We start from the raw sequence: 24937 nt of genomic DNA, 5'->3' as shown, positions 1-24937 counted from the left end.
AGCACATCAAAGTTCAAGTAGATAAATAGGTACCACTCTGGCGGGAAGGTAAATGGTGTTTCCGTGTGCTGCTCTGGTTTCGCCAGAAGCAGCATAGTCATGCTGGCCACATGACCAGGAAAAACTGTCTGCGGACAAACATAGGCTCCCTCGGCCAGTAAAGCGAGATGAGCACTGCAACCCCAGAGTCTTCCGCGACTGGACCTAATGGTCAGGGGTCCTTTACGTTTACCTTTTTACTATCCCGCTCTAAATAATTCCAATCCATTTTTCATATTGTGGCCCACATTCACTTCTGGGCAACCCTATGTGGGGAAAACGCATAATAAAAACACGAACAACCAAAAGAAACCTCCGTCCCACCCCTCAAACACATTTTAAAGGGTACTTTTGTAATATTTAGTAGAATAGTTTTAGACATACTCTCAAACCCGTCTATTCTTCATCCAGGAAAGTACAAAACATTATCACAGTTCAAGGGCAGTCAGGCAAAGAAACACCAGGAGGATGTAAATTAGGGATGATGGGTGTAGCTTGGGGAGGGGTAGCCTGAGTGCAAGATAGATGGGTTTAGAGGGCTGCATTTGACCCCAAAGCAGGGGCAAAGCTAGGCTTTCTTTTACCTGGGTCAATGACTCAGTTCAGCCCTGCTCACATGTTTGCATACTCGTACACACACACACACACACACACACACACACACACACACTTGTTCTTAAAGGGCATAGAATGTTAGGCAGAGAATAAAATATCATTTGAAGAATCCTAAGAAGTATTATGACTACATGACCAAAGGGAAAATGAGTGTCCCTTCCAGTAAAGAGAGCTTCCATGTGCAGCAGTTCTCTATCTGAGGATGGGGTTTGACTTGGATTTATTTGGTTAAAGCATCTTTAAAAGGCTGTATTTCCAGAAGATCAGCCAAGACCCTCAACAGGGTCACCTTTATTTTAAAGGCAAGAAAGCCTCGTTTGATGGAAAGCCATTCTCCACCTCCCCCAAAAGCAGGCAGCCTCACTCAGCTATCAAACCACGGGACACTACACCAGGGGGCCAAAGTGAGATGGTTGGTGACTCTCTCTTCATGTTTCTCCCTCCCTCCCTTTTCAATAAAACTTCACTATTTATTGGGATTGTTCACCCATTAGAAAGAGCTCAAGGGTGAAGCCAGTGCTAAGTGCCACCAAGTTGCCCTGAGCCATTTTTGAAATGCCCAGCAAGGGCTGGAAACAAGCCGTCAGAGCTCATTGTGGATTATCTGGCAGGCTGAGAGCTTCAAAAGCACTCTCTGGAGGCTTCACCCTGGGCAAAATTCTAGGCTAAATGCCCCTAGTTTTGGCACTGCCCTAAAGCTAATTTGGGGGTGAAGTCAGGAAGTATTGCTTCACTCTGAACTGACTGCATGACATCAGCTAACTGGCAAAAAACATTTGTGAAACACACACACATTAGTTTTGACCCATTTCAAATAGCTTTCAGTTGTATTAAACTATCCACAAAATAAAAACTGTATGCCAAATCATCTGGAACAGGGCCAAAGATTAGGGCAGCTGTAGATAGTGTGACCCTAAACTGGGTTTGTAAAATCCTGAAAGTTACTGTCTCTGCCCTTCATCAGCTCCCAGAAAGCCTTGGTGTGGAAATCCCAAGGCCTAAACCTGAGGTGAAGCTCTATAAGCAATTGTTGATTGCCTGTGCTCACACTTCAAAGGCCACTTCAGACACAGAAAGGAACAGGGTTTTGATATGTCCAGCAAAACGAACATCATATAAAATATGCATGCAGTATAATACTATGCATGTTTTTAAAAAGCAAGCCCCCCTGTGTTCGCTTGGGCTTATTCTCAGGTAGGTAGGCATAGGTTTGCATCCTGATAACATAATTTTATGCATAATTGTATGTCTACTCAAAAGCAATTTCCATTGGGGTTAATGGACTTTATTTTCTGGTGAGTGTCCTAAAGACCGAGAACATTCACCATTTCTCTGTAATATTTTAAGGTATTGTTAATGATGGGTTGAGGATCCCAATGCCATTAGAGTACAAAATGAGGACATGGTAGATTTAATCTGGAGTTTAAAAAGAAGGGCGGGGGAATGGACACGACTCAGTTCACTCTAGATTAATTACACAGAGTAGTTTGGATTTAGCAGAGTAGCCTACATGGTAGTCAGTTTAGCTCTAAGTCTTCTCAATATGAATTACCCATAAAACTTTATGAACAAGGGGATACATATGAGGGCCTGCCTCAATGCACACTAGATCACATTGCACATGTATTACCATCATAGGCTTCCATCTGCTATATTTCTTTGAATGTAAATGCAGAGATACTATTGGAGCTCAGGTGCATGGCAGAAGCATGGGAGGCTGGCATCCTGTAGTAAGGTGAGTAGTAAAAAAACAAGGTTCTGTTCTTATAATCCTCAAATTCTACAGCTAATTAAAATGACATATATTGGGCTAATAACCATGGCATACATGATCTACCTGATCAGGAGCATGTAAGTGTCACATTCCAAACCAACCCAACAGAAATTGCAATAGATGCAGCAAGTTTAAAAAGTGCTGAAAATTGGCACTTGTGAGCCCCTTTCCCCAGTTTTAAATAAAGCATATCACATACCTCTTTCCAATTTTCGGGGGGGGGGGGATACCAATGTACTTTATTCAGGCTTGTTGTGGAATACACTCATTCATTGCTTTGGTGGGTCTTCTGATGATCATTTCAAATGTTATTAATGTCCCCATAATGTCTATGGATAGCAAATTCTTGCTAAATAGTGGTGTGGATGCTGGAAGGAAAACTAAACTTTTGCCAGGAATGAGATGGTTGCAGAGGGAGCCACTTTGTGTGTGTGTGTTGGTTTTATGTATTTGCTTGTTTTTGCATAAAGTATTGTAAATCGCTTTGAGTTGCTGTGGCAAAAAAGCAAAATAATAATAATAATAATAATAATAATAATATACATGCAATATCCCGAGATCCGATTGGTAGCCAGTAGAAGGGAAAGTCAAACTTGGGGGTCATTTGAGCTAAGCGTCGGACCCACGCCGCTCACCCCAGCAGCTCCCCAAAAGCTTGCCGGCCCTGGTCCCATGACAGGGATTCCCATGACAGGGATTGGGTGGCCCTGGTCCCATGACAGGGATTGGACGAAATCATGGCAAACCCCAGGATTCCTTTAACGGAATTCCCTTCAGCGCAATAGGAGGGGCAGGCACAGCCTATCCTGACCCCTCCACCACCAGCATATTATAACCAATGCCTAACCACAACCTTACAAGTTGTGACGAATTGCTGAGTAGTAGGCAAAAACTAAATGGCACAGCCAATCACCAAATGGCAAAATTCCTACTACGCCCCTGCTCCAAAGCAGATGATCCCATGACAGGCAAAGCAAGGTCAACCGGAAAAGAGGGCGGGCGGGCGGGCGATCCGATGCACTCTGCAAAGAGAAAGAGAAACCAGAGTGCACCAATATTTAAAGACCCACCCAATTTGCAACATACAATTTGCCCCCAGCAACCCGGTTACCCAATCATAATACCAGGCAACAACTCTTAACCTACCTGGCAACAAGAGGCCTGGCCCGGTGGCCCACACCGCAACACGTGCTCTCATTTATTGGAGAACACACTTTATTTTATTTATGAAATAGATTAGACTTCCGGAGGCGGCGCGAAGGGTAATGGCTGCCCTTTCCTAACCGGGAAGGGAGCTCCGTCCGAGAACGGGTTGTCCGCTACGGCGAAGCGGAGACCCACACCGGAAAACTGCAGGCGGCAGAAGCCTGCAGCCTTGGGACCCGGCGGGCGCCAGAAGCTGCCCCCGAAACGTTGAAGGAACCCCGTAAGGGGCTCCGGATCGCGGAGGAGGCAGCAGCGCTGAGGGTCGTTCCGCAATCGGCGGAGAGAAGCCGCGAAGCCGTTGCCGGTGAGCGCCGACCTTTCTTCCTGGATTTGGCACTTAAAAATACAGCAACCCGTGAGTAACAGATACTTTTAATCAATTTGAGATCAATTTGAGACCAAAAGCAATTGAATTTGGCAGAAAGCGGAGGATGAAAAGAAAAAGGAAGTCCGTCTTCCGCTGCCATTGAACTTCTAAGCAAAGAGCTGGAGGAGTGAAGGCTGCAGTAAATCTTTTACTGACTGGATCTGAGCATTTACTGAACTGTATTTAAAGGCAGAAAAGGAGTGTAAGCATTGGATTTATGTGTTAGCATGGACTGTGGAATCTTCCTCTGCTGAAGTTACATTTTAAAGAAGGAAACCAGGGGCTGGAACTGCCTGGTAACAGTAGCAATCAGTTTGCAGACCCAAGCATTCTGATACATAAACTGGGAAAATTTGAGAGGTTTGGACTTTGTTACTTTATAATATCAACTGAAGTACCAGCAAGCACTGTTTTGAGACATTGTGTTTTTATAACACCAACTCTGCTAAAAACTTAACATTTGAAGGTTTTTGGACTTTAATTTTTATTTTTGGGTAATCCTTCCTGAAAAGACATTTTAGGCTCCCCCTAGAGGTTTTTGGACTTAACAGCAGTGATATTGTTTTACTTGCTATTTCTTGGCCTGCTGGCTGAGTGCTGCACCTGGGCCGTCTTTTTCTCATGGGAACAACTCAGCTTGACCTTGACTACCAGATAAGTTTGGAATGAGTGGCGCAAAGAAAAAAGAGACCAAGGAAAAAGAACAAAGACCAAGAACGAGACAAACAACTCTAGCCTCAACTTTACAGCAACATAGATCGTCTGTGCCTATTTTGCACTCTGAGGAAGAAGCTGCCTCCTTGCCACAGGCAGGGGGAGGAGAGACAGAGGATTTACAATTGGAGGATATGGCCTCAGGATCAGCCTCTTCCATTTTAGAAAAAATCTATGAAAAATTGGAATCTTTGGACAAGAGAGTGGAATCTCTGGACAAAAAGGCTGATGAGCAAACTGCGAAAATAGATCAGAACACAGAATGTCTAAATAGAATAACTGGGCAAGTGGCACAGAACACTCAATCGATTGCAAAATTGGAGGAGGCCTCAGGGGAAAACAGGAAACTGGTTGAAGATACCAGCCAAAGACTTGGACAGTTAGAAAAAGAGGTAAGACCACTCAACAAACAAGTAGGTGAACACCAGACCTATCTTTCGATGATTGAATTGAAAAATAGGGAGACCAATTTAAGGATAAGATCTGTGCCCGAAGTAGAAGAAGATAACCTGGCTGAGTTCCTGACTAAAATATTTTCTGTGCAGTGGAAACTTGAGGAAAAAGACTTTAAAATTACATCAGCATTTAGGCTGGGAAGATTGATAAGAAAAGATAAGCCCAGAGATTGCTTGATAACAGTGAGATCAAAGGAGGAAAGGGACAAGATTTTGGGCCTACACTACAGAAATTCACTGGACATTCTGGGCAAAAGAATTGAAATTTATAAGGATATTCCTAGACAGCTTTTGGACTTGAGATCTGAATATTTGGAACTAGCAAAACTATTGAGGAGCAACTCAATCATCTTTAGGTGGGATTTCCCTCAAGGATTATCGTTTACTTTTAGAGGGAGGAAGATCAAAATCAGAACATTGGAAGATAGAGACAAATTTCTGAACCAGTACGGAGAAGACCTTCATAAAGGACTTGGATCATTGCCGGAGCCTGGAGCACCAAAGGAACCGGCACCCTTGGATGACAAAGTACCACCCCTTGAAAAATAACCAGATTCATACAGGATGTCTCTGCAACTTCTGAGCTGGAACATAAATGGCTGCAACATTCCGGAAAAAAGGAAGAAAATTTTTCACATATTAAAAAAGGAACAATTGGACATTATTTGCCTGCAAGAAACACATGTGACTAGGCTCCACAGAAAAGTTATGGTAAATAAAAGACTCGGCCAGGAATTTATATCTTCAGACAGAGTAAAGAAGAGAGGGGTGGTGATATATGCAAAGGAGAGCCTTTCACCTAAATTATTATTTAAAGATGAACATGGCAGAATTTTGGCAGTCGAAATACAGCATCAAGGAGAAAAAATTATGTTATTAGGAATTTACGCACCAAATGAAGGGAAATCGGAATTTTATAAGAAGTTGCATGATAGCATGCTGGAGTATCTGGACTTTGACAACATCATCATGATGGGAGATATGAACGGGATTGCATCAACTAACATGGATAAGTCGCAAAGTCAAAAAGTTACCAAAGATGGCAGACTACCAAAGACCTTTTTTTGAAATGACAGACAATATGGACTGGATTGACATCTGGAGAATGAGAAACCCCTTGGGAAAGGAAGGAACATTCTTCTCTGAAGCCCATCTGACTTGGACAAGAATCAACCAAATATGGATTACTAGAGGTCTGGCACCTAAAGTCAGAAAAGTGGAAATCTGCCCAAAGACCTGCTCCGACCATAACGCTTTGAAAATGGATTTGACATTGTTACCAACCGGCTCCTTTCGATGGAAGATGAATGACAACTTATTCAGAGATCAGGAGATTATTAAAAAGGCCCAAAAAGTTTTGAAAGACTATTTCGAAATAAATTTGAACACAACGGTGGAAAAAAGAACAATTTGGGACGCAAGTAAAGCTGTGATGAGAGGGTTCTTAATACAACAGAATGCTATTAAGAAAAGGAAACAAAATGAAAAGAAAGATAAGATTTTGGAAAAAATAAAAGAATTAGAAAAGAAGCTAAGAGTAAATCCGAAGTCGCAGCCGATTCTGAGAGAAATTAAACTTCACCAGGCACAATATTCTAAACTGATAAATCAGGAAATAGAATGGAAGATTAAGTCAATGAAACAAAAAACGTTTGAATCAGCAAATAAATGTGGGAAACTGCTGGCTTGGCAGTTGAAGAAGAGACAAAAGTTGAACATAGTAACAAATTTAGAAATTGAAGGAAGAAATATTCAGAACCCCGTGGAAATCAGAAAATCTTTTCAGAAATATTTCAAGAAACTATACACTCAAGGGCCGCAAAATGAGGTTGAGATTGAACAATTTTTGGAAAAAAACAGCCTTAAAAAATTTACACAAGAAAATAGACTACTCCTGAACAGTCAAATAACACGACAAGAAATTGAACATGCCATTCAGAACATGAAGCTGGGCAAATCTCCAGGACCAGACGGTCTGACCTCCAAGTATTACAAGACAATGAGTGACTATTTGATTCAACCTTTGATGGAGGTCAGCAATGAAATTCTGGAGGGAAAGAAGGCGCCGGAATCATGGAAGGAAGCTTTTATCACGTTGATACCAAAATCAGAAACTGAAAAGACACAACTTAAGAACTACCGCCCCATCTCCCTTTTAAATGTGGATTACAAAATATTTGCTGATGTCTTAGCAGGCAGACTTAAAAGAGTTTTGAATGAAGTAATTCACAAGGACCAGGCTGGCTTTCTCCCAGGTAGACATATGTTTGCAAACACAAGGAACATTATTGACATTTTGGAACTTTTGCAAACAAATATAAACACTAAAGCAGTGCTGATTTTTATAGACGCGGAGAAGGCCTTTGACAACATCTCTTGGAAATTTATGAAGGGAAACTTAAAAGAAATGGGAGCGGGGCGGGGTTTTGAAAATGGGATTGATGCAATATATTCAGAACAAAAAGCTAAATTGATAGTTAACAATGTGGTAACGGAAGAATTTAAAATTGAAAAAGGAACACGACAAGGCTGCCCGATTTCCCCTCTGTTATTTATTTCAGTTTTGGAGGTGCTCTTGAACTTGATCAGAGGTGACCGGTTGGTGCAGGGGATTCAGGTCGGAGCGAAACAATATAAACTTAAAGCTTTTGCAGATGACTTAGTTTTGACACTGCAGGAGCCAGAATCTAGTACGAAAAGAGTACTACAATTGATACATGATTTTGGTCAGGTGGCGGGATTTAAGCTAAATAAACAAAAAATGAAGGTGTTAGGGAAAAATATGACAGAGTCAGAACGGTTTCAGAGAGAAACAGAATTATCAGTGGTGAAAAAGGTAAAGTACCTAGGGGTCAACATAACAGCTAAAAATCTGAGTCTATTTAAGGATAATTATGAAAAATGTTGGTCTGAAATTAAGAGAGACTTGGAAAGTTGGGCAAAACTGAAGCTTTCTTTGTTAGGCCGAATTGCTGCCATTAAGATGAATGTGCTGCCGAAGATGTTGTTCTTGTTCCAAACATTGCAAATTGTGGACAAAACGGAGTGTTTCCGGAGGTGGCAGAGAGATATTTCTAAATTTGTCTGGCAGGGCAAAAAGCCCAGAATCAAGTTTAAGATATTAACAGATGCAAAGGAAAGAGGGGGCTTTGCCCTGCCAGACTTAAGGTTGTATTATGAAGCCGCAGCTTTCTGCTGGCTAAAAGACTGGCTACTTCTTGAAGACACTGATGTGCTAGATCTGGAAGGTTATAACAACGCTTTTGGTTGGCATGCATATTTGTGGTATGACAAAGTTAAGATCAATAAGGCCTTTAAGAACCATATTGTCAGAAAAGCAGTGTTTAATGTCTGGACTAAATACAAAGACTTACTGGAAAATAAAACTCCAAGGTGGCTCTCACCTTTGGAAGCTAAGGCCTGGAAAAGACCCAATATGGAAGCCTACTGGCCAAAATATTGGGAATTGCTAGAAAAAGATGGAGATAATTGGAAATTGCAGAGTATGGAGAAAATGAAGGATAAAGTGCGAGACTGGTTACACTACGCTCAGATTAAGGAAATTTTTAAAAGTGACAAAAAGTTAGGATTCCAGGTGGAGAAATCGAAGTTGGAAACAGAACTGTTAGAACCTAAGACTAAGGTACTTTCAAGAATGTATAACTTGCTGTTGAAATGGAATACACAAGACGAAATGGTTAAGTCGGTTATGATAAAATGGGCACAGGATATTGGGCATAACATTATGTTTGAGGACTGGGAAAGGTTGTGGACCACTGGGTTGAACTTTACTGCATGTAATGCTTTGAAAGAAAATGTAATGAAAATGATATACAGATGGTACATGACCCCAGTTAAACTTGCCAAAATATACCATTCGTCTGATAACAAATGTTGGAAATGTAAAGAAAATGAAGGAACATTCTTTCACCTCTGGTGGACTTGCCCCAAAGTGAAGGCCTTCTGGGAAATGATATATAATGAGTTGAAAAAGGTATTTAAGTATACCTTCACCAAGAAACCAGAGGCCTTTCTTCTGGGCATTGTCGACCAGAAGGTGTTAAAGAAAGATAGAACATTTTTCATGTATGCAACAACAGCAGCAAGGATACTACTCGCTAAGAACTGGAAAACCCAAGATCTACCCACACTGGAAGAATGGCTGATGCAACTGATGGACTATATGCAACTGGCGGAGATGACGGGCAGAATCCGAGACCTGGGAGAAGAAAGGATTGAAGAAGATTGGAAGAAATTCAAGACTTATTTACAGAAATATTGTGATTTAGTGGAATGTTAAGAAGGATGCTTGGTTATAAATAATTGGCCATCACCAAAATAGATCAGGATTTGATGATAAGAGAGATTAAGAGAAACAAATTTGCAGGAGAATTATTTTATTGTATTTAAATAAGCGGTTACAAAATTGGAAATAAGATGATAATTTGCTTGACAAAAACTTATTAATGATGTAAGTGGGAGCGGGAGACGTGAGGAAGTTCAAGGATATTATGAAATTTTGTTAAAACAAAGCAATACTGTTTTCTTTATTATTGTATTCTTTTTCTTAAAAACTCCAATAAATATTTATATTAAAAAAAATATTTTATTTATGAAATACCACAGTGTGCTGCAGTGGTTAGATGTGGACTTTTTGATCTTTTGGAACCATTGGCACATTTGGAAACACTAAAAGGCTGTCATGGGAAAACCCCCACCCCCCAAAAAAGCATCCATGCACCGACTTAATGGCCCAAATGAACTCTTTTTGACATTGTTTCACTTGTGGAACTGCCTGCAACTTGTCCCATTAAGCCAGATCCATATTACTTTGTTTCAAATCAGGAATTTATTTAAGTCGCTGCATAAATAAAAAGGGAGTGCAAACTGAAGGCTGGTTACTGTAATATGTGCTGTTTTGTTAATGCTAGAAATGATACAGTAAATTTGGAAGGTCAATAGATAAAACGATCTGGGACCTTTTGCTCATGAATATATTTAATTTGCTCTTGCAAATGATTTCAACTGCATTTCACAAAATACATACTAACTCCTCTGTTTTTCTTTTCTTTTCTTTTGCAATTAACATTTCCTAATAATTCATCCAGGCAGGCTGTCTTAATCATAGTTCATTCTAGCATAAAATAAATCTTGCTGTGTTTGAAGAGAACCAGGTCAACTTAGCTTATTTCTTTTTCTATGCCTTCTTATTTCAAAAGATTAGAATGGTTAATAAACTTTGTCCATTTTTGGTTATTCAACGGATGAATGAAAATGAATAAATTTTGCTCAGAAGATGGTGTGTATGTGTGGGTGTGGTGGGGGAAGGGAGGGGCAGAAATCAGAATCCAGTTATTCTAATTTTATTTTGATTGTTTGCTTTAGACTCATAAGAGGATGCAAATTAACAGTTCTTGTGCTGATGGTTCTCTGTGGAGTACTAATTGCATGCAGTGTGCTTCAAACTGATTCTCTGAATGATTGCCAAAAATGATTAAGCTCCTTTATAGAACTCTCATGGGGATTTTTTTTGTCACCAAATTTCACCTAAAGTGAGGCCCCTCCTTTGGCAAAACATCAGAGAAATTGCCATTGAAGAAGAATTTATGCACATCCATACTATCTAAGCACCAAGAAACAGTGTAGTGTAATGGTTTATAATCTTGGAGTAGAGCTAAGGAAACTCAGATTCAAATGTCTACTTAGCATCAAAGCTCACTAATTAACATTGGCCCAACCCAAGATAGTTTGTTGCCTGTCATCTCAGCCCCATTCCTTTTGTCAGCCTAATAAGTGAATCTTAGGTCCCATCTGCATTGTGTGCCAAGGCCACATGACCCGCAGTTCCATAGTGGATAATAAGCACACAGACAGGAGTATTTTGATTTATGGGTTGAAATAGGCCACAACTTTATTGATTACAGATGTGAGCGGTTTGGCTTAGGCATTGGGTGAAGTCAGGCTATATCTCAACTCCCACCAACCCATCCAACAGTAAACCAGGGAGCCCAACTATGGGTAAACCACCGAGGGGTACATCCCAAGGGGTCCCCACTGGGGGCATCGGACAGAATCCATGCCCCCCAGAGCCCTTTAACAGGACACCCTTAATGAAGAGGGGTAGGCGGAGGCTACATCTAAACAAACCCCTCCATCTAAACAAATCCCTCCATCTAAACAAACGCTTACCCAATGCCTAATCTCGCAAAGTTGTGATGATTGCTACAAAGTAGGTGACTCAGCATAGGCCTGATAAAAGATGTATTAACATCCAGTGGTTAATAATAAATTTATTTGGTTCTCATTTTAATAAAACGTAATTCACACATTCTGAATCATTATATAAAGTGAAACAAAGGCATCAGTCGAAAGTCACACTTCTCTGAATTTTACGATGCAGGTTCCCAGCTAAAAGGGAAATTTAAAAATATGTGCATTGGGGAAAGTGCTTCGAAAAATGGGTATTTTGATGACAACAACATAGCAAGGAAAATGCTTGGAAAAATACATATATTAAGCAAGATTACATAAATTACGAGAAATGGAATCAAAATTGAATATGTGTTTTTGCAATGACTTTAAAATAATAATAATTTAAAAAGCTTGATGTGGAAATGGGGTAAAATAAGAAACCAAGGAAATTAAAATTGACTGATTTGTCATTCAATAGTTAACATTGATGTCTGAACCAGATACGGAAAAACCACCATAAATTAGAACAGAAATTTCTAGCAATAGCGTAACACAAAATATGTAATGATCAGAGTTGAACATTTACAGATGTTGGGGTGTATCCAGTAGACGTTCTAGCAAAATGCTGTTAACAAATTACCATTTCAAATGCTTTCATTCACATACATTACATGGGTTTTGGCTTTTTCCCAATCAATCCATTGACAGAGTCTGCCAGAAAGAAGAAAACAAATCTGATGTTATGTTGACAAACATGATTGTACTGATGATGAGAAGAAAGAAAAATAATTGTTCAAATTGTCAACAGACCCAGAAACAAATGAACTTTGGTTGGTTTGTCTTTTATAAAACTTGTCATTAGTCAGCATGATACACACAACTGAAATGAAAAAGGTTGCATGCGTTAAAACTTTCCTGCTGTTGTTTTTTCTTAAAAAATATTTAGCCAGGCATGGGGACATTCCACCGGTGGAAGAGAGCTGTGGGTGTTAAGCTTCACCTTATGTTAGTTCAGAAAAATTTCAGTGTTGTAGATTAAGCAGTTTTTCTACATCAGATATTACCTTTCCTCAAACTATGTATTTTTAATGCATCTGGTAATACTCTCTTATATATATAAAAGCAGGTATTAATTGAGCATTGAAATGAAACAACCACCCCTCTCCATACAAAAATTAGTATGTTGGCTGTGAATTTTCTCCCCAAATTTTCAAATTTTCTCATTTGGAAGGGACAAACAGAAAGGGGACAGACTTGCTGCTGATGGATGACCCCCATGCCCTCACTCGGATTTGGCTTCATGATGATGCAATGTGATAATATCATAAGTGTAATTCTGCTCTACTCTTCTGAGTAACAAACAAAAAAAATGGATTCCTGCAGCAATCAAGGACAGAGTTTCCCCACCACTAGGTAGGACAGAAAACACTCAGCTTCTACCACTGTCACTGGAGACAGGTAAGGCTTTCCTGCAATGGTAGGAGCAAGGGACAAGTGAGTGTACATGAGTTTCCTAAATAGATTTTCATTTCACATTGATTACTCACAGCATTCATTTTGTAAAGAATGAAAACCGAACTGGATGCACAACCCCCATAGAGCGTCCTACCTTGAGTTTCTAGTAGAAATTTAAGATCCTATGCAAGTCTTCTCTTTGGCAGGGGAATTTAGTGGTGAGTGGTGGCTAAGAGTGGGTGTTATGAGATCTGGTTTCTTGATTTAGCAGCAGGAGATATGTAACTTTATCCATGTCTCTGGGCTTTCTGGAGGCACATGCCTTCAAACTCTTTGGAGACATAATGGCTCAGCAGATGGGCTTTGGGCCTGGTATGCCAAAGTTTATATTTGTAAATTCAGCTCAGTACACACATCCTTTTGTGCATGCAGATTGAGTTTCCTTGTTGGAATGATTGGGGTAATCTTAACATGGAGCATGTCCAGAGTAGAGCTACAAAGGTGCTGAGGGATCTGGAAACGGAAGGTTGAAAGAGCTAGGTAAATTTAGACTTGATAAGGTATGATTAAGAGTTGATAATAATAATGATACTCTTCAATGGTGGCCGTTTTCAAAAAATTATCTCTATTGAATAGATGATGGACCTTGTTTCTGCCCTCCTGCTCCAGAAGCTAGAATCTGAACTACAAGTTCAAATTAACAGAAAGGAGATGTTATCTACACATTGGGAAGAATTTCCTGATAGTCCAAGCTGTTCAAAACAACAACAGTGGAACAGTCTAGTGCTGTGCCAATATTTCTCTTAACATGCTGCCCAGAAAACTAGATGATTGGTGGAAGGTTCCTAAGCTACCTTCACACTAACAAACTGGTATTCAAAGTGCATGCATTTTCCTTTCTAATATAGTGAAATGTACCACCCCTCCCAGACACAGCTTTACTACATCCTTGAGAACTAGGTGTTTGCCATATGACAAAGATAAGGAAAAAGGAATGGTGAAAAAGAGGAAAGGTCAGAACTGGACAATAAGTATTGCGAAACAGAATGAGAAACACCAAAGGGGAATGGGTATTGCCCCCAACCTTGGCCAGCCCTCACCTGCCTGCCTTCTTACTTATATCCAGTTCAAGGTGGTGGCACTGACTGTCAGCTTCCTTCTCTGATTTAGGTGAATCTGATTGATCTGAAAATGTCACTAAAATGGTGAAATGGGGGCAGAATAGGGGTGGGATGGAACACTTTACATGGACCCTGCTGATGGGGGGGGGGGATTCCAGAAAGGAGGATTGCCTGTAGTTGGCTCTGCTTGTCATTGGCTCTTGTTCTACCTACCATTGGTCTTACTGGATTCTACCCTACTAGTCCCAATGGCCAACAGCCACCCTGTGGGATTAGGCAGCTGGTACTGAGAGCCTAACTTGGTTCCGGAATACAATTTTGGGTGCCTTGAGGCAGGGGTGGACTTTGGTAATTTGGTGCCCTGAGCAAGGACAAGATTTAACACCCCCACCCCTTAAATATTTCTTATTTTCACAATAATTCCTTTTGGTAGTGCTACTTTTTATGGGTATTCTCACAATAATATCCGTATATATAGGTGTTGTTGTTGTTGTTGTTATTTTGTGCCCATGCACCTTGGATTTAGGGTGGTTCAGGGGAATCGCCTGCACCAACCTAAATCCAAGGCTGCTAGAGGAGACACTTGATTGGTATACAAAAATTATGTGTTCCAGGCATTTGGGTAGTTAAGTCAAGATGGTATGATTTTTACTGACATTATCCCAAAAAGTTACTTCCCCAAACTCTACCAGCCACACCGATGGGACATGTGTTTTCTGAAAGAGATGGCTAGATTAGAGAGGCATTCAAGAAATTTAATTGATGCTTTAGGATATGATCATTCAGCAGTTTATCAAAGCTCTCCTATTGATTCTGCACATCATTCATTTCTTTGAAGGTACCTTTGTGTAACTTTTTATTGTTTCTGGACCCTGAGAAGAAGAAGAAGAAAAAAGCTTAGATGTAATCTTTCCGATAAAGCCGTAAAGAAGATAAGCCACTGGTCTTTTCTCCTACAGAGCAGAAAGCGTTTCTTGGGTTTACGGCAAAGAAAATCAGAGCCAAGCCACAAAATTACCTTTTCCACAATCTGTCTGTTATCTCCCATCAGGCTGGTCCCTAATGTTGATGGATACAGAGTGTGGTGGCTTTAGCACTTTTCCTCTCTGGTAAAGTTCATCCTTTCTTCTGTTTGCTTAGTTTTCTTGGGATGAGAAATGATCATCTGTTGAGTGAATGGAAATATAACTGTTGGATAATCTCTACTTCTACCATAGTGGCATATTTTTTGTGTGAATGGAGGGGGCAGCCTATTGTAAGTGAGAGGCGAGTAACAAAGACCCAAACTCTTTTTTGTAGTAATTGCTTGTTTGCAAATATGCTCAGCATGGAACAACAGACAGGCCCTGAGACAAGTCATCTTCCAGTGTTAACAACAAGTGTTGTTATCCCATGGGGTGGCAGTAGGGGCACATGTTCTAGCCCTTATCCAACAACAAAGACGGGCTAGATGTTCCTCACCTCTGTTCTGTGCTCCAGAGGGAATAATGTCCCTAATCTGAGAGATTATTCTCCCCTCCTGCTTTATTATGATTATTCCCCCCTTTATTATGACTAGGTTGTATCCAATGCTAGTACTACTCAGAGTAAATCAGTTGAAATTAGCAGACATAACTAACTCAGGTTAATTAATTTTAATGGGCCTATTCTGAGTAAAATGTAGCTGGATACAACACATTCTTATTATCATTTCTATACAAGCCTTCCTCCCAAAGGCCACATAGGGCAGGATATACCGTATTTTTCGCCCCATAGGACGCACCGGCCCATAGGACGCACCTAGTTTTTTTTGGGGGAAATCCCCCCCAGGTTTGCGCAGCCACCCCCAAGCTAGAAGAGGGAGATGGAGCGCTCCCCCCCGCCAGCCTCCAGATCGGGTCAGGGAATAGCGGGGTGGCGGTGCTCCGCCTCCCCGCTATCCCGCGAGCTTGTGCGGCTGGCCGGGGGGAGAAGCAAGCTTGCTTCTGCCCCCCCGCCAGCCTCCAGACCAGGCGCTGCGCCTCCCCGCTGTCCCCCGAGCTTTTGGGCTGCAGGCTGCTGCCTGCAAGCCTTGCGAGCCCGCGGGACCTCCCGCCGGGCTTGCAAGACTTGCGCAGAGCTTCCTGAAGCCTGGAGAGCGAGAGGGGTCGGTGCGCACCGACCCCTCTTGCTCTCCAGGCTTCAGCGAAAGCCTGCATTCGCCCCATAGGACGCACACACATTTCCCCTTCATTTTTTTTTAATAGATATTTATTGGAATTTTTAGAAAAGAAATACAATAATAATAAACAGTGTTGCTTTGTTTTTACAAAATTTCATAACATCCTTAGACTTCCTCACGTCTCCCGCTCCCACTTGCATCATTAATAAATTTTTGTCAAGCAAATTATCATCTTATTTCCAAATTTATAACCACTTATTAAAATACAATAAAAAAATTCTCCTACAAATTTTGTTTCTCTTAATCTCTCTTATTACCAAATTCTGATCTATTTTAGTGATGGCCAATTATTTATAACCAAGCATCCTTCTTAACATTCCACTAAATCACAATATTTTTGTAGATAAATCTTAAATTTCTTCCAATCTTCTTCAATCCTTTCTTATCCCAGGTCTCGGATTCTGCCAGTCATCTCCGTCAATTGCATATAGTCCATCAGTTGCATCTGCCATTCTTCCAGTGTGGGTAGATCTTGAGTTTTCCAGTTCTTAGCGAGTAATATCCTTGCTGCTGTTGTTGCATACATGAAAAATGTTCTATCTTTCTTTAACACCTTCTGGTCGACAATGCCCAGAAGAAAGGCCTCTGGTTTCTTGGTGAAGGTATACTTAAATACCTTTTTCAACTCATTATATATCATTTCCCAGAAGGCCTTCACTTTAGGGCAAGTCCACCAGAGGTGGAAGAATGTTCCTTCATTTTCTTTGCATTTCCAACATTTGTTATCAGACAAATGGTATATTTTGGCAAGTTTAACTGGGGTCATGTACCATCTGTATATCATTTTCATTACATTTTCTTTCAAAGCATTACATGCAGTAAAGTTCAACCCAGTGGTCCACAACCTTTCCCAGTCCTCAAACATAATGTTATGCCCAATGTCCTGTGCCCATTTTATCATAGCCGACTTAACCATTTCGTCTTGTGTATTCCATTTCAACAGCAAGTTATACATTCTTGAAAGTACCTTAGTCTTAGGTTCTAACAATTCTGTTTCCAACTTCGATTTCTCCACCTGGAACCCTAACTTCATTTCCCCTTCATTTTTGGAGGGGGAAAAGTGCGTCCTATAGGGCAAAAAATACGGTACTTCTCATCCCCTTCCCCATAGTCGAGTGTCTTTGAGGGTGTGGGAGATATTCTCCCTTCTCCCATCAGGGAAAGCCTCCACGCATCCAGGAGATATTCCCCATCCCCTCTGCCATAGGGGAGCACCTTTGAGAGCATGGGAGATACTCCCCACCCTCTCCCCCATGTGGGGAATGCCACTGGGGATGTTGTCTAGAAATGTAGGGAGATACTTACACCCTCTCCCCCATACATTGAGCCCTGCTGATTTTGGGTGCAGCTGATACATGGGCGAGCAGCTTGGGGCATAGAAGTTTCATCGAATATATGCCTGGGCACCAGCAACACAACACATTGATTCCAAAGGCAGTTTTTACATGCCACAAGCTACACTAGAGCCTTTCATCAAGGAGCTACAGTAGGCAATGCAAACTTATCACAGCCAACAGACACCTGGGTTCATGTAATCACAGTTTGTGCAGGAGGGTGAGTATCTTTGATTGGGGTATGGTGGTGGGATACTAGTTTGCCTTACTATCTCTGTGGTATCCTGCATCCCACGCTATGCCCTCTAAAACTCACTCGCTGGATCACCATCTTGTCGTGGTGAGTGGGCTTGCATGTTCCTATAACCCTTGTGATGTCCCCACTGTGGAAGGACATGTGGATCCAGAATTGGCCTCCACAGTCACTTACATACTCATTGTTAAAACCGTGTTAATCTTACCTGGCTACAAGTGATCGCCAAAGAAAGAAGATGCCCTATAAAAAGGCACAGTTGGTTATGTGCTCTGTGTGTGTAGGTCCCCCCCCCCCGGCAATACTCAGAAAGATACTCCCTGCCAGTCAGTTAGAATGCACATTGCCTCACTTCCTGCATCCTCTGGGAGTGCTAAGGGATTACACCAAACATCACTCAGGGAGGCTAGGGTTCTAGCCCTGACACCCACCGGGGGGGGGGGGGGTAGGGAAATGGTCCTGACAACTACTACTACTACAAAAACACTTCCCAGCTTCTAGTAGGCCCAGGGAAAGTGCCCACTCCCTGAAGGGCATTGTTATAGGCCCTGGAGGCTATAATTGGGTGGCTTTACTACATAGAAGGGGACGCAGGTGGCGCTGTGGGTTAAAGCCTCAGCGCCTAGGAATTGCCGATCGAAAGGTCGGCGGTTCAAATCCCTGCGGCGGGGTGCGCTCCCGCTGCTCGGTCCCAGCGCCTGCCAACGTAGCAGTTCGAAAGCACCTCCGGGTGCAAGTAGATAAATAGGGACCGCTTACCAGCGGGAAGGTAAACGCCGTTTCCGTGTGTGGCTCTGGCTCGCCAGAGCAGCGATGTCACGCTGGCCACGTGACCCGGAAGTGTCTCCGGACAGCGCTGGCCCCTGGCCTCTTGAGTGAGATGGGCGCACAACCCCAGAGTCTGTCAAGACTGGCCCGTACAGGCAGGGGTACCTTTACCTTACTACATAGAAACTCAAAAATCAGACACATCTGCACAACTGTTGACTGCTCCCCCTAAAGGCAGCAAGCAAGAACATCCACATGCAGTGCAGCCAATGGGCTCCTCCAGCTCTGCCATGGAACCCCCTTGGAAAAGCAGCAAAACAAATGCTCCTACAAGAGCACCCCCTCAAGAAGCATCCCTAGAAGTCCAGCAATCACAGAGAGTCAAGTGCAATTGAAGCACTTTCTACAGATAGTGATAGTGGGACATCACTGGATGTTTACTGGGATGGAATTGGCATAGGCATGTCAGGAGCAGCCAGTATGCTGAGGCAGTGGGGGGTGGGAGGTGTCTCTTTTGATGAGCATCCCCAGGAGTCCAATTCTGAGGACTCAGCATTCATCTGAGTAAGAAAATCAAGGAATGCCTCTTGAATAGAAACTATGTTGTATCAGGGTATCTACTTAAAGGGATCCAGCAGGAAGTGCTTCTGTCTAGATGCCCAGATGGGGGTTGATGGGTATAAACACCCCCAAAATTGGAGGGGCTCACCCTGATTTGATGTATGTCATAGGGTGATCCTTAAACTTGACCAATCAATCAACCAGCAGATGTGTTTGTTGATACACACTCAGTGCCTACACAAAACCTGGTAACATCTGTAATTGATAAACTTGTGCCCTGCTAAAATTAGTTGACCTGTGTTTATTGCAACTACATATTTAAAGCCTTGACCCTATTACCTGTGTCTCCAGTGCACTTGGCCCTCAACAGATATTGAGAAGGTCCTGCCAAAGAACAGTACCCAGTGGCAGCATCACCAACAGGACCCAAACTGGTTGACATTGAGAGAAACATACTTATTAGGTGTGTTTTTTTGGGGGGGGGAGTGGTTTATGACTTTGTACTCTAGAACTAAACTTGAACGGGACCCGATATCTCACTGGCAGCCACCAATGCAGCTTGCTCAGTCAGGACTTACTCACCATTCACTTTACGATCCTCAATGGCGTATAACTTCTCTTGAAATGGAAAAAGAAAGAAAATCCATTGTTTTAAAACATCCCATTTTTTTTATCCACATAGACTTGCAAGCATGTTAGATCTGTCATTCTCTCTGCTTCTTTTTGCCCACTGGTGATTGACAACCCATTGAGCAAATGTTTAAAGGGAGGGGGATGTGCAAGCAGACCAGAAGCAGAGGGGGAAGTGTCAACTCGACAGGCAAAATGAACAATAATTCAGAATGAAAAATGCAACCGTGCTCAAAATCTAGTTTAAAGATTTTGCATTTGTGAGGACAAAGGACATTTGACAACTTGACTCATGTTGCAACTTCGCCTCCAGCAACTGTCAAATTAGTTCCTAATGTGACTGGGGGAAGAGATGTGGCTTCAACAATGCCTGAGGGCTGGAGTTAAGTTACTCATCAGTAAATCGCTGAAAACATTAGCATTTACTTGTTTATCTCTTTTGGACCAATCTTGGGTTACATTCTGCCTCATGCTGACTTATGTAATTTGCCCATTGCGACTTACCAATGATTTTGTCCATGCAATCATTCATAAAGTAATTAGAAAAATTCCTCAACAATATAGGGAAAACTTACATGAAAACACAAAAGTTCTAATTAATGGGGAGTTCTTCCCCTTAGTTTTGGCTCAGCTCAGTTTCTCCTTGATGGTATATCAACAAGGAGGGAATAGTACCTTTCTTAAGGTAACAGTTTATGTTGATCTTAGGGTGTCAGTCTGGGACCTATGAAACCAGTGTTCAAATCCCTACTCAGTCCTGAAGTTCATTGAGTGACCTTGAGCCAGTTAGCCTAACTTTCTTCACAGGGTTGTTGTGAGGATAATACTGAGTAGGCAAGAGCCATCTATGACACTGTGTGCTTTCAGGGAAAATATGGAATATAGCATGCATTAATTAATAAAATGGTGTTGAGGGTACATGGTTATAACCACCTTATCTCATTTAAGGATGCAGTGGCTATCCATTTCAATTCACAAAGTGTTTCAGTTCAGAAAAATAAATTTACATTTTTGCAGTCACAGCTAACATTCAAAATAACAGGGTCTAAAACTGTACCTGCCAATCCCAATGATGAAGCAAAATAATAAAATAAAATGTGATTGCTTCTTGCAAAAGGTGCTGCTCAGTTAAGCCAATTTGACAGAAGAGCAAAGAAAGGAGTAGAGCCTCATCTTTTGAGCTAAGTCTCATAATGCATGGTAGATGGCACTTTCATGGGTAACTAATGTACAAAACAGCAAACTTAAGACATCTTTAATGAGACCATAGGGATGCGGGTGGCGCTGTGGTCTAAACCACCGAGCCTCTTGGGCTTGCCGATCAGAAGGTCAGCGGTTCGATGAGGTGAGCTCCCGTTGCTCAGTCCCAGCTTCTGCCAACCTAGCAGTTCAAAAGCACACCAAAAAAAAGTGCAAGTAGATAAGTAGGTACCACTTTGGTGGGAAGATAAACAGTGTTTCCGTGCGCTGCTCTGGTTTCAGTGTCCCGCTGTGCCAGAAGCAGCTTAGTCATGATGGCCACATGACCCGGAAAAAAACTGTCTGCAGACAAACGCCAGTTCCCTCAGCCTGTAAAGCAAGATGAGCACTGCAAGCCCAGAGTCATTCGCGACTGGACTTAACTGTCAGCGGTACCTTTACCTTTACCTTTCAAAGAGACCATGGGAGCCAACTCCTAGAAGCTGAGGTCCCTTCACGCCCATCCTAAAATATTTCAGGGGGCCAAGCTCCCCCCCCCCCCGTTGATGGGCATTTCCATTCAAATAGTGTGTGTGTACCACATCATGTAATCAGTTATGCAGGCACAGCTTTCCTGAGCCCGGCCCCCTCAATATTTTATTCAAGCTGATACCCCTGAAAAGGACATTCATATTAGAGACATGAAAAATAAAAATAAAAATGAATTGAGAAATATCCCATACTTGGGGGGGGGGGGAGAGAAAGAATATCTGTTTTAACTTTTTTAAATCCTGAATTTTAAATAGGTTTATCGCACCCTGGGACCCAATGATGAAGGAGTGGACAAATATTTAACAATGGCAAACAGCAAGAATAGCTAATAACCAGAGGTTATGGGAGTTGTAGGTGACCTACACCTGGCCTGTGTTCATACGCTTTCCCTATTATTGGTCTGTCAAAAACAACAACTGCATTTTGAATAGTGAGTATGTAAATAATGCATAAACATTTGCCAGGGGTGGAGGAACAGCAACAGGTGGAAAGACTACATCTGTATGAAGAGAATCAGTTCAGCACCCAAGAGAAGCTCAGCGGGAGTGGGGGTGGGGAGTGGTTAAAAATAATTTGTTCCTTTTGTAGCAATACTCTAAGGGGGAGGAATTCAACACTGTATGCTGGCTTGATGTGGGCTGTTTCTTTGTCTGAGGAGCACATCAATGAAAGGCACCCTGAGGGACAGAAGGATGGAAGATCTGAACTTAATGAATGTTGACAATGACTATAACTGATGTCCTTATTACGGATGACAAGGGGCTTAGGAGACTGTTCTACCATATTGACATTGTTCCAGTTCAAATGCTCTCTCTTTTTATTTCTGTAAAGAGAGGGAGGAAAAGAAACAACAACATTTTTCAAGAAGCTACTTTAAAAAAAAGAAAAAGAAATGAAACAAGCTGGGTGACATTTTCCACTATTTGTTCCCCAAAGGCCAGCTTTCTTTGTCTGCTGGCCTTTGCCACCTAAAACAAAAACAATGCTACAAGTAACATCTATATATTACTCTTCTCTAGCCAAACATGCTAATTCTTAAAATGAAAACTTGGTGTGAACTTCCACCCCCAACCAGGATCAAATGAATATTTCAAGAGCATTGGAATATTGATACATATAGTTATCCTATTATATTTCTCTCCATCTTTTCTTCTACCTCTTGCCTCTCTATGTCTGTGCCAAAGTGTAGATTTTAATCTCCACAGTACAAAAGCTTAATAAAATGATGAACACATTAATTTATCATTTATTGTATTGATCCCAGTGCAACTTGAAAAATATTTATCTCCCTAATTGATGCTTTGTATTCTAAACTTCAATAGGTCCAATTCAAGTTTTGTTACCATTCTTCTCCATACTGGAACTGTACAGGGCAGCACTAAGACTAAAGAGGAGGAAGCTGACAGTCAGCATCTCACCCTGGATGTATTATAAGTAGGGAGGCAGGTATGGTGTATGTGTTAGATTAATAACTTGCATAACTCAGGATGCCGATAAACATAAGATGAACTTGATTTAACTATTTGAAATAGTTAAAAAAAGGAATCCATAGCTTCTCTATTGCTGAATCTTCCTCCAACTCAGATAGGGTTGCCATATTTTGAAAAGAGAAAATCCAGACACAAAGTTGTTGCTGAGCTCTTTGGGGGTGGGGGACAAAGTTGTGTGACTGTCTAAGGGAAGACTGAAATCAGTGAGACAGTACCCTATTTGTCCTTATGGGCCAGCCTTAACTTCAATTTGGATTGCAATGAGGAATTAAATCTTAGAAAGTTTCCCTATAGAAAACTCTCTTCCAAGTAAACAAACAAATGTAGATCAGCACTTACCCTGTCTTAGTCACAGTCTATATCAGGAGTTGGGAATCCAGGACTACAGATCAGGGGACTATAGTAGCCAACTCCTAGGGGTTGAGGGGGTCTTCAGCCACCCCCATAAAATATTTGAGGGTGCCACCCCCCCAAAAAAAAGTTGGTGGGCATTGCCATGCAAAGAGTGTGCATGTACTGTGTCATGTGATTGATTATGCAGAGTGGGGCTTATCTACTCCTCCCATATTTTATTCAAGTTGGCACTCCTGTAGGGGACTATTGCACACCAGTGACTAACAAGAGCATTTACTTAGCATTTATTGGTTCAAGCTTTATTGTCCGGCCACCTACTTAGGCCACATTTGCAGTATGATATCTCTTTAAATAATCGCTGCTTCCCCCAGAGTATCCTGGGAACTGTAGTTTGTTGAGGGTGTGGAGAGTCATTAGGTTATCCCCTAATCCCTTCACAGAGCTCTAGTTGTCAGAGTGGTTTAATAATCACTCTTTCCTGGGAACTCTGTGAAGGGACTAGAGGTCTCCTAACAACTCTGAGCACACTTAACAAACTATGGCTCCCATAATTCTTTGGAGGAACATGTGACTGCCTAAAGTGGTATCATAGTGTTTTAAATGTGCATGTGCATGTGGATTCAGACAGCTCAACTAGACATATATGAGGTGCAAATGTGGCATGGCACATTCTCCCATATTGCTGCACTAGCTCAGAAATCACATACAGCTTGCTTGTTTGAACACTGCCACTGTGAAAAGTGTATCTGCCATTGGCATAGAATACCCAAGAAGGTAAGATAACCAAAGGTTGCTTACAGTAATTTAAGACCATCTATCATCACTGTCACCTAATATAATAATCGCAACCAGCATTCCCAGTAACTTCTCCAGTCTTTCTGGCCTACTGATCCTGCCACTTTGAAAACACCAAAAAGCCTATCATTGGGGGCTGTTTTGTTTCACTTCTCAAGGACTTTCTGAAATCACAGCCAACAGGAAACTCTAGTGTACTGATAAGGTAGCAGCCAATTTAGAAGTGAAGCAAGCTGTCAATTGTCAATGTCACAGTGTGCTGTCCTGTTGAAATGGTTTAAATCTGAAGCCAAATGATTATTATTATGGAGATAGCAAGTGTCATCCATGGAAGCTGGGGAATATGCTGTGCCTATTTGGAATGACTGCCATTAGGGAAAATACGACTCATAGGAAACAGAGGCCTCAAACAAATAAAAACAAACACATGGAGGCAGTGAGCAAAACTGGAGCAGACAACATTTCCCTTGTCTAATAGGCAGACTCCATTTTTATTTATTATGTCTGTTATTGCTGATGAGAAAGAGGGCAATAGATGCAAGGGCAGCGTGCCCAATTATTTCCAGAAAATGCAATAACATAATCTGGCCAGTTTAAAAAATAATAGAAAGAGGAAGTGAGATTTGAAAAATATATAATTGTCCTTTGGGGATCAGCATCTCTCAACAATATAGTTTGAAAAGAAAGAGTATTGTAGATTAGCATTCACTAACAACCAGCAGCATATATGAACCTTTAGTAGCACTTTTTGCAGTCCTACACTTGCAGTGACTAAGCTAAATCAATAGAAACAAACCTCTGACTGGACCCAGTTCATGAGAAGAAGAGGGAAGATAGGCTTTGTCCCAGAGACCAAAATGCCTAGCAAAGCCATAGCATAGAA

Source organism: Podarcis melisellensis (genome assembly GCF_964234715.1).
Source record: "Podarcis melisellensis genome assembly, chromosome: Z".
Lineage (NCBI taxonomy): Eukaryota > Metazoa > Chordata > Lepidosauria > Squamata > Lacertidae > Podarcis > Podarcis melisellensis.
This window is presented reverse-complemented; position numbering follows the sequence as displayed.